The 12,235-nt window shown below is 30.0% G+C and overlaps 1 long non-coding RNA gene across 1 annotated transcript; it reads left to right on the top strand.

Annotated features, from left to right (window-relative positions):
• The first annotated feature begins 994 nt into the window (after positions 1-994).
• LOC117131780 lies at positions 995-12,019 on the top strand. The gene is made up of 2 exons (XR_004455121.1): positions 995-6,235; positions 6,643-12,019. It is a non-coding gene; the product is annotated as an uncharacterized LOC117131780 (long non-coding RNA).
• Positions 12,020-12,235: the final 216 nt, after the last annotated feature.

A 12,235-nucleotide genomic window follows, 5' to 3' on the forward strand; every position in this document is an offset into this window, starting at 1 on the left:
AAAACTGTTATATAATATCATATACACGATAGTTTTAATTGGTTTACCCTCAACCAAACATTCTAAACTTTTTAAACCAAAAAAAAAAAAACTTTCTGAATCAAAACAAAACCTAATTAACTTTTTTAAGGGAATGATTGGTAAGGGCTGTACCTTTATATTTTTTGCTATAGAATTTAATATGTATATTTATTTTCTGTAGCTTTCATTATTGTAGCTTTCTAAATCGCTAATTTTTTGCTCTGAAAATAAAGCTCTCTAAATCATTGTTGTTTGATGTTTTAATTTGATAAAAACGATAAAATAAAAAAAATTTATTATAGTATTATGATTGTTTTTTGCATATGTTGTTTGAGTTTTATTTTATAACTAAAACTCATTTTCACATATAAGTTCAAGTTAATATTTGTATTTTATAGTTATGGTGCATAGATGAGAAAAAATACTATATATAAACATTTAAACTGAAAAAAATCTGAAATAAGAAATGAAAAGTAAAAAGAAATGAAAGTTAAATACACTAATCGAATCACTGACAACATTATACATGTTCTTATGTACTAATTTAATGTTCTATTAAATAAGTCTTTAAATTTTTATTTTGCTGGAATTTAAAAAAAAATGAAAACATTCTATTTTATAAATCTTCATTTTATTTACAATGAAAAAATAAAAAAATAATATTAAATACTCTTTTACAATTTTGTTTAAGATTTTAGAAAAGGTAAATTATTGTCATATAACCTATTACAATTTTCTTCTCTTAATAATTTCAGAAAAAAAAATTGCTATCAAATAATTATTTTTAGTTATAAATAAATATTTTCAAAATTGCTATTTTTATGAATCGTATCAATACTATTTTACACTTCTTTTTCTAATTATATAATTTTTAGTATCATGTTCATCATCAAACACTCTCTTAAAAATAATATCAAATAAATTTTTACAATTCTCTTTTGGTTAGGACTTAAAAATATTATACAAATTTCTTTTGTTTAGGATTTTTTTATTAAAAAAAGGAAAACAACTATCAAATATTCTTTTACAGTTTGTAGGATTTTTAAAAAGGAAATTAATATTACATAATGTTTTACAATTATATTTTTTCTAGGATTTAAAAAACAAATTTCTATCAAATAACTATTTTCAGTTAATATTAAATATTTTTAAAAGTTGAAATTTTCAAAATTCGTTTTTACAATTTTTCTTGTTAATCGAATAATTGTTACTATCGTGTTTATCATTAAAATTTTAAAGTAAAAACTACTATTAAATAAAAGTTTACAATTCTCTCTAGTCACGATTCAAAAGAAAAGGAAAAAAATCTTAATTGGTTAAGATTAGAAAAAAAAATTCTTTTAGAAATCTATTTTATTTAATATTTTAGAAAAAGAAGAAGTTATTTTCATATAATGGAAGTTTTTATTGACACATACACAATCTATTTTTTAGTTGGCACATATCACAATCATATTACAATTCATTTTTGTTTAACGTTTTTTTCTTAAAAGTTAATGTTTATCTTTTATAATTCTCTATTTTTAGTATCTTTTAAAACAAACATTATAATAAAATATAAAAATAACAGTAGTAACAATAATAATAATAATAAAAATAATAATAATAATAATTATTATTATTATAATAATAATAATAATAATAATAATAATAGTAAAATTAATAATAATAAGACTATGAAATAATATTTATAATTAATTTTTAAGAAAAATTGTTTTTATTATTTTAGTATATATATTTTGATTATGATATAGTTTAACAAATATCACCTTTATAAATATATTACTACCATGTGTCACAATCATGTTAATTAGCAATTTTGAAAAACCAAGCTCAATATAATCTTCTTTTTTTTTTGAAAAAGCTCAATATAATCTTTTATAGTTATATTTTCATTAAATGTTTAGAAAAGAAAATTTATATTAAATAAATTGTTTGTGTATGGTTTGTGTTTTCGTTGATGCCAAAATCTTCCAAATGTACATGTGCGTTTGGGAATACGAGTATGGTCTCACGTTAGAGAAGAGGCCTCTCATGGAAAGGTAACTTCACTAAATTACGTTAAATAGAACCCTTTTTTATTTTTATGAATGTTTTAAGTTCTTTATAGTAGAATTATCGTTCATAAATATTCTCATCTTAATGTCTATTACAGATGGAACCTCCTTGCTCTTTCACTCAATATCTCACAGACCGCATCCACAAGGGTGGCACTATAGTTGTCGAGGTACATATAAAATGTTCTCTCACTTTTCGTTGCTATCAACTTTGAATGAAGCGGTACATTGACTGTTTTAATCACTTTCCAGGCTATGTTATTCGAAAGCGATTGTGAATATTATCAGTAATCGGCTACGGTGCCAACAACAACTGAGGTTTTCAAGAAAACTGTCACTTTTGATCCAAAGAAACTCATAGGAGTCACTGTGATTGATGTTGTTAGAGCTAATACTTTTGTGGTCTGCACTCATATATATTTCACTTTTCTTATGAATTATGAATGTTCACTTCTTTGTTAGCGTCTATAACTTGGTTAATGTGAAGGGCTAACTAGGTTATGCCTTCATGGCTTATAACAGGCGGAAGTATTGAGCTTTGATCCTATAGAAGTGATTTTCCAGTTGTTGGAGGACACATAGAAGTACGCGGCTGCCAGTGGTCAGGGGCAAAGCTAGAATTTATTACGACTGGGTGCAAAATAACACATTAGAGTAGTATAGGGGGCATTGAACTCAGGTTCATAAGAAACTATGGGTACATCATTACCAAATTAGCCATCTATCTCCTACTTGTCTAAGGTAAAAAATTAAATATCTTAAATAGACTGGGTGCACATGCGCCTTTAGTCATCTAACCTAGCTTCGCCCCTGCCAATGGTGGAGATAATGCTTTAGCATAGGGGTCACTTGACCCATGTGGATTTTAGTAACAAAAAAGTTTACTTGTATTTTGGAAAAAAAAACTGAAAAATTATCATTAACTTAATTCATTGACCCAAGTAATATATATTTATAGGGAAATTGACCCCTCTAAATGATTTGGTTGGCTCTGCCACTGCAGTTTCAGTTCTAAAAAGTATATATATAAAGTTGATTTTTTCCCTTCTTCTGACAAGTGGCGGAGGGTTTTTGCGACACGTGTCATCCATATATTTTTTTTTTACATTTTAGGTTCTTCTTCTGTTAGATTATTATAATTTGGTCAAATACTTTCTAATTGTACACTACCTAATCTTTTTCGCAATAACTATTATCTTATGAAGTTTGATAATCTATTTTATTGTTTACTAAAATTCAATATGAATAAATAAATAAATAAAATTATAGAAATAAATTTTACATATTTAATTTATTCATAACTAAAAATAACATATTTTTTTGTTATTTTATTATTTTTTACAATTCTCTATTATTTAATTTACCAATTATATATTTATTTAACTATTAAAAAATTAAAATGACAAGACTAATAAAAAGAAATTAGAGTGCAATACATAATCTAAACATAAAACTTTCACAATCACAAAGAAAAAGCAAAATACCATATTAATACTAACTCAATAAAAGTTTAGAGCTGAAAAAAGATCAACAAAGAAGACTAACATATCTCATCTTACCATAAAATATGTTGGTTAGAATAAGCAGAGGTCAGAAAAAGGTAAAAAGATAGAATATAAGATAAAACAATCCCCGGAACACAAAGGATCGTGATCAAGCACCAGCGCAAAAAAACCAAAAAAACGGGTCAGAGAAAGAATGATCATCAGAAGAACAAAGTCACCACAAAACAAAAAGACGCATGTCTAAAGCACCAGAAGCACAACCACCAGCTAATAGAAGCACCTCACAAACTAAACAAGTACATACAAGGCATCCATGACAGCGAAGAACCACAAAACTCTGAATAGAAGAAACCAAAGCTCCAAAAGACTAGCTCCGCACACCTACACCAAGGGATGCATGAGAAGAATATAAACAACCTTAGTGTGGGAAAACGGAAGCCAACCACCGAGAAACCAAAGCTTAAGCTTGAGACCATAAACAACCTTCCAAGCGCACAAAACATACACAAAGAAAAATACTATCCAAACTGGAGTAGCAAATATGGCGAAAGGGAGAGCCACCAGAGATGTGATCAATGATGAAAGGTGTAACGAGATGAGAGAACAAAGAGATAAGAGACAAAATGAAATCAATGAACCGTGGAGCCAACCTCGAGCTATGAAAAAAGAACATAGAAGTCAGATCACCAAAAACCAGATCTTGAAAACCAAGACGAGCAGAGACTATCGATGGCAAACCAGCGACGAAGAAAACAACATCAATGACAACTAAACTCTGACCCAACCCAACGAGATATAGTTTCTAACCTTAGCCAAAATCGAAAGAAAAAACTATCAATATTGACCGAAATAACATACAACGCCGTAAGAAACTACCACACAACCTGGAACTAATATGCCTGATGTATAACAAATACCAGATAATCTCACAGAGAAAAAAAGGTGAGAAAAACAAGAGCACGGATGTGAGTCTTTTCCCAGTGATGGTGAGAAGCATTGCACACCGGAGAAGTAAACGAAATACATAGATGGTGACGGCTCAAAGTCAAAATATAGGGGAAAATGCAAAAAACATCTAAAAAGAGTAATATTCAAATATGTGAAAAACTAAAATACAATTTTGACGCTGTTACTCTTAGAATCAACAAATTTTTAAAGATAAAGTTATTAAAATTTAATACTTTTTACATCAGAAACTCATTTCACCACTAATAAGTAGTATCATTAATTTAATACTCTTTTTACAATAAATACTGACCACATAATCACATCATCCAAAAATCATATTTAAGAACAATAAATCAATATTCTGCGCGAAGCGCGGACACCCTCCTAGTCTTTATATATAAAAGAGGCTTTGTTTCTTTCCTAGAGTGTCCACATAGGATGACAGGTCACTAATTCAAAGCATATATGCGCGACACGTGTTCAAGTGACTTAAACTCACCGTTTCATTTAATCTTTTACGTGATGGGCTTCGTCGTTTAACATGTGGGTGTGTTTGAGGCTCTTTTACGTGATGGACTTGATCGTTTATATCTCACAGAATATCTATTAACTAAGCCCATTATTGTTTCATTCTAGGTCAACTGACTCGCTTCGTCTTCTCCGCAAGCATCGTGATCGTTCGGTCGTTAGATCTTCTGGACATTGAATTTGTAGTTAGTGATGCGTACTGCTAACGTATGGATTCAGTGAACAATATTAAAGTTTTCATTTACATCACTGATCCACTCATCCCACAACTTTTCATTCAATGCACCTCTTATCTCAATGTTTGTAGATCTCGGTCTATAAAAAGCGAGTTTGGAGTTGTGAAGATCATCACTTTCTTCTTAGTCATTGTAATCTTCACAAATTCGTCATCCCGGAATGGCTATTTCTTCCCATCTGCTCGCCCACTTGAAGGCATGAAGTCGTAACACCACAGTCCGTCGAAGTCCGGTTTTGACAAACCTTAGCGGATAATCAATGATGACTGGCGTTCATGTTGGAACAATCTTCTAAACTCCGATTAGGCCAGATTGGTGAATGGCACCTCAATTGCCGCAATAATCTATCTAACTTGATCCATGAATTTCTAAAACAAGGTCATCGGGACAATCACTGACTGTTACACTTCCTCTCGATTTGTATTCCTTCTTGGCTTCTTTTTTTTCATTTGTGTTTCGACTGCGATGTTTCATGTTTGTAGCTCAACGTTTCAAAATATTCAACTTTAACATTTGTTCTTGAATAGAGAACTTGGGAGAGTTTGCTGTTACTTCTACGCTCGATGACTTTGGTAATGTTGCTCCTCTCTACTCTTTTTGGTTACATACATAAGAAAGTTATGAACTTTATGAATCAAAGGCCTTTTTTTTTGTAAACTAATTGGTAGTAGCTCAGATAAGAAGAACACATGGATGATGGTTCTGAACAAAAGTTTCAATGGCCACCGCTTCTGTCATTATGACTGAGTGAACGTGTCCACCTTATCTGTGACACTTTTCACCCCTTCCACCTATACCTGCGCTTCCTTCGAGATCGTTTAATCATCGTGATTGCTCATTGAACGCAACACCAACATACACCGATGACATTCTGTCAGGGAGAGAGATCAATGGCTCCCATTTGTGAGGTGTATGAGACGATGATAAAGGTTGCTTCAAGGTGTGAATTGTTTTCTCCACTGTTATGTTTTGCAAATCGGTTATTCAGCAAAATATGATTTTTCCGTGGGATGCTGATACAACAGGTTAGAATTTTCTGATCTTGCATTTTATTTCCTATTTTCAGTAATATTTACCGCCGTTTGATTAATCAACTACTTTGCATGGGCTGTGGTTAGAAATATGCTAATTTGTTAATGGGTTTGCATGTTCTTATATGCATCTCAAATGTTCTTAATCATGTGTTTGTTGAAAGAAAAATATTCTAGAAAGAAGTTTTCCTGAGTTGTAGTGAAGATTTTTTTCTTTTGGCTGCGAGCAAATAATAAAAGTATGGATCTATACTCAATTAATGAGATAAGCGCAGTTGAGAGGTAGGTGTCGGAATGAGAGGCTTTTACTTCGGAGAGCAAGCCAGAAACCATATACGGCGGATGGTTTTGGGGCATTGAAAAAAAAAATGCTATTGAGGAAGATGTAATGATTACTTTTGTATTGTTAGTGTTACTGAGACTTAATTGTCAAATTAATCTTTTTAAGTTCTGAATTACTTTATCTCTTGAACTGTCTAAACATAAAGAAGAAACGTCGTCATCCTCTTAACATGTAAAACATATGATTATACTCTCAAGTTAAGGTGTACATTTCTAATTTTCCAGACACTACTGTGTATAGTTTGGTATGTATTGTCTTTCTTTTGTTTCTATGAGTTCCCCTCCACGGTCAGCTCAAGCTATTTACTGTCTGAGAATATGATAGTGTTACTCATTGACAAGTGTACTCCAAAAATAAGAACAAAAAAGAAACAAAAACAAATATAAAAATGATGGCCCTGATGTTGGATCGACCAACTAACTTCAAATATATTCAAGACTTTCAATATATGAGTGTTTTGTGTTCCATTCGTAATTTTGGTTTTGTTTGTAAAAGTTGAAATTAACCATCAAAAATTTGAGAAGTTAACATAGATAATAATAACCGTTCAAAAAAAAGCATAGATAATATGAAATATAATTTCCAATTAAGATGAATTACATTTGTTAAACTGTGTTGTTTAATTACTTTGCTACAATATTTTAGGTGAAAATATTGTTGCATGTTACGGAGATACACAATATATATACACATAATGTAATTCAAAAATATACAATGTAATATAAGATATTAATTTTAAGAATAAATAAGAAGGATTCATAAAAAAAAAGATGAAAATGGTGAATTCATGAATAGTTTTGTTATAATTTCGAGAACGTTAATGTAATATTTCAAGCAAAATATATCTTATCGCATATAATATCTTATCACCTAAAACTTTTTAAAAAGCCAAAACCATTATCATACACATTTTTTGCAAATGCAAATTCAAAACACAAATCACAAAATTATACAAATAATAATAACTTAAATATATTATGGGCGGGCCGACCCTAGTTTCTTATATAATTCAGTTCTGTTAACTGAGATGATTGTTCTCCTTAAATATCTTCACAGAAGTATTTTTTTAAAAACCTACTTTACATTTTTACTCGATGACTAATTCCTCTTCGTCTTTAACAAATTTATTCAAAAAATTATTTTTTATTACACTAAATAGTACATATCACAAAGAAATCTAACGAATCTAAAAGAAAAGTTTCATATGTTTCGTCTTCGCATCCATCAACGTTGACCAAATTGTCCTATATCTTGGCTGCTTTTGTTTTGCAGTTGTCTTTCACATAATCAACAAAAAACCTTGGAGAGTAGTCTTGTCAGCTTAAATGTTATAAATTGTTTTGGTAGGCATTTTACAACCAAGAACTAGGCCTGAGATTTATTATCCGAGATACGGATTTGATCCGAGATCCGCTCCGAATCCGTTCTGAAAATAGGATATCCGGGATACCCGGATCCGAATCCAGATTTCTTAATTTTTAGGTCTGGATTCGGATCCGTATTTTTAAAATACATTAAATTTTAAAATTTCATTAAAATTTATACATGAATTAATATTATAATATGATATTTTAGTTTTTACAATATTATAGACATATATAAATATTTAATTTATGTATTATATTAAAAAAATTAGTATTTTTTTAAAAAATATTATTTTTAATTATTTTTACTGATCTGGATCCAGATATCCGCGAGTAATAGAATATCAGGACGAATATCTGAAATCTGAATATCCGAAAACCATGAATCCGGATCCGAATATTAAATTCACGAATCCGACGGATCCGGATCCGAATACTCTGAATTTCCCAGATATCCGGATCCGGGTACCCTGAATTTTCCGGATATCCGGATCCGTTCCAGGCCTACAAAGAACCATAGCTCCGTTGGTAGAAATATTTATTCTTACACACCCTTATAAAACTTCAGACCCGGGTTTGAGTGTCATTTTCCACCTTGTTTTTTTTTATTACGGGCCAAAGGCCCAACATATTTTTTTTTGTTTTGTTTGGATCTATATGTTTTCTGGATTTGACATATTGTAATTTAGTTATTGTCATTGTTTTTATTTGGGTGTCTAAACCCAAATTTGAATAATTTGTCTTTCTAAACCCAAATTTAAACATTTAGTTATTGTCATTGTTTTTATTTGTGTTTTTAAAAAAGAAAAAGAAATCTGAAAATCTGATATTGTATATAATCACTAATTTAATAATATTTTTATTTTAAATAAATATTTAAATTAAATAATTAATTTAATATGTGCACCGGTTAAAAAAGTTGCTAGATCCACCGCTGGTGCATCTAATGTCAACTTCATGCTCTTCGGTTATCTTACCAACCAATAGCAAGTATTTGGTTAAACCGTTTGGTTTAAGGCAGACCTTCAATCCTAAAGTCTTTTCAAAAATTTCCCTCCAAGTACTTGTCTTCCAAGAGAAACATAAGAGATATTATTGTCACTTCTGAGTAACTTTACCTATAAGCCAACAACAGCAACATGAAACATCTACCAATAACTCATCGTTAAAACCAAAGTGTTCTGGTCATTGGTGGAGATGGTTATTGCGGTTGGGCTACTGCTCTCCACGTGTCTAAGAAGAACTACGAAGTTACCATCTCAGTCAAAATGTGACAAAAAGGAGCAAAGATCCGACTAACAAACATTACCAACCGGCTTTAGTTCAGATCATAGTAAGGAAAGCTAATGTGAAGTCAAATGCGCAATATGAACAACATCAATTAATTTCAGATCATTGTAAGGAAAACTAAATGGTTATGCTGGAAACACGAATGGGCCATCACCAAAGACACAGTTCCTCCATGAACACAAAAATTTCTATGATTCCTCCTGTTGGGCAAAAATTAATAACCAAATATAGCAAAATAAAACAAACAGCAATATGAACAACATCAATTATAGAACTTCAAGCAAAAATCATAACACGTCAAAGAGATTTATTTTTTTGTTTGCCGGAAATCACCTTAGCGTAGAATGTTTAATTGAATGAGGTATCATTAGTGGGATCACTTTAATAAGAAACATATTTAAAATAGATAATTATTAAATATAATATAATATAAAATTTTATTTTCATAAAATGTAATCTTTTATACTACTGAAATTTAAATAAAATCTAAGTGAAATTGTTAAACCAAATTAAGAACTACCAAAATATATTTGTATTTTAGTAAAATTAAAATTGAAAATTTGATGTAAAAAAGGGAAAAACCGAAAAATCATTATGATTTATGACTTAAACGGCTGTCATGATTCCTGATACTAATCTTTTAACCACTACTAGATCTTTTGTCTATGCGTAATCTTTTTTTTTGTCAAGTCTATGCGTAATCTATTATAATTAGTTTTGTTTTTATAGTTGGAAAATTTTACCTTGTTTTGCAACAACAAAAAATAAATTACATTCTTTCAGACATTTAATTTAGCTGCATGCACATTCATGTACATATCCATTTTATTTACTACACTGAACATTTAAATAAAACAACTTGGAAGCCATGAATCAAGCAAGGTTCTCTGCTTAATTCACAAAGAGAGAGGGCATAATACATTTAAAACCATAAACTGCAACTTAAATACTCACAGGTGAGCTAAAGCTTAGTAGCTTGGAAGTTCTGGATCTCTCCACGAACTCTCTATATGCCATATTGTGCTAAGGTCATCGGCTGGGTTCTCTCTCATGTAAAATGTGTAGTCATAGAGTTTATAACGTTCTAGATTTGTGATCTAACGTTGCATGATTGAAGATAAACAATTAAAACTACATTTTTAATTCCGCTCCTAATTTCTTTGAGGTGAATCTATCCGTTTCTTGACATTAAAAAAAATCCATCACCGTCCTTATTCACCTCACTCTAAAAATAAGTAAAAGTAAGTCGTGTTGGTTCCATTCAAGAATATATAGATTCAAGTGTTTGATTTAATAAAATCACAAATGATGCCAAAATCAATAAAATCATGCATGCAAGTTTAAACATAGAACATATCCACTAATCAAATCGTGAATTAAAAACAGTCTATGATGCAACCACTGAAGTCAAATTATGAAATTCAGATAATAGATTATTTGGAGAGTCAATTTGAATCAAACAAATTTATATACTAGTTTGAAAGAATAATAAACCATGCTCTAACAATAGTAAAACAATCCATGGGTTCAAAGCAAAGATAGCGTAAAACATCCCCTATCCAGTAAACTCAAATCATTACGTAGCATAGAACAAAATTCACTTTAAAATCATTCATTGTTTAGGTTGGTTAAAACAAACACTATATGGCCTTCTCAAACTACATACAATCCAAACATTTACAAAGTAACTTTAGAAAAGGTATTATCCACACACATACCAGTTATAGATATAACATTAGTGAACCTTTTATTGGGTATAGTTTAAGACATACATATATTCCTTCAAAATAATTAATCACCACACTAACTATTACAAAAAAGTTTAAAAAGTCAGAAGTATAGATGGTATTATCCGCGACCATACCAAAAAAAAAATCAAAGATCACATTCAGACATAACAAAAAAGGGCCAATAGTGGTTTAGGCAACAAACCAATTACAAGAACTGTGTCTAATGAGAACATGCCATATCTAATTTTATAGTCTTATGAAGTCTTTAAAAGATATATAAAGCATTTTTAATCAACAAAACTAACACCTAAATTCAGATTTTCCATATTAAACATAAAAAGCAGCAATAAATATTATCTTCTTGGAAGGTTATATATGAGTAAGATAATAGACAAGACCAGGTGAAAAATATTAAGAGATTACAACTGAAATTACCTCAAGCTACAATGCACAATATGTAGTGGAAAATGGCCCTTAATTTAACAATCATTTATACAGTTTCTTGAAACATTTGCCTTCAGAGTAAACGAAGCTGAATTTTATACATAAATATCTCTCCTAAGAGTCAAGAACTTCTAAGTTTAACAACCACTATTATAGCAAATATACGATTTTTGTAACCAAATAAAATTTTAGGCATAGAATATAGCCTACCTAAAAACCTAGAAGATTAGAGCACATATGATGCATACCTACAAAAGAGATGTGACAACATTGGAGTTCAGCTGCTAATTCTTACCCTTTTCTTACATCAATCATAGATATAGTATTAAAAGAACATAATAGAGAAATCAAGAAAGATCTATTGCACATGCTAAATAAATACACCAATGGTTTAAAAGATTTCCAAAACCATCAACTCTATACGACTAAAAGATAAAAGCTAGTAACACAACCAAATCTATTTTTTGCTCAGTGTACATTAAAAACTCATGTAAATAGCACTTAGATAATATATAACAATAATCAAAAGTATATATAAATTATGATGTAGAATGACATAATTTCTTAGATATACACATTTAGCTATAAGATTGCAAACATGATGCATAATTTGAGGACATGCATATGCTGAATGCAGAATTGTAAAGACATGATGCAGAATGCAGAACTGTAAGGAAATGATATAGAATCCAGAACTGTAAATACATGATGCAGAATGCAAATATCAGAATGCAGAGT

Source organism: Brassica rapa, chromosome A02, assembly GCF_000309985.2.
Source record: "Brassica rapa cultivar Chiifu-401-42 chromosome A02, CAAS_Brap_v3.01, whole genome shotgun sequence".
Classification (NCBI taxonomy): domain Eukaryota; kingdom Viridiplantae; phylum Streptophyta; class Magnoliopsida; order Brassicales; family Brassicaceae; genus Brassica; species Brassica rapa.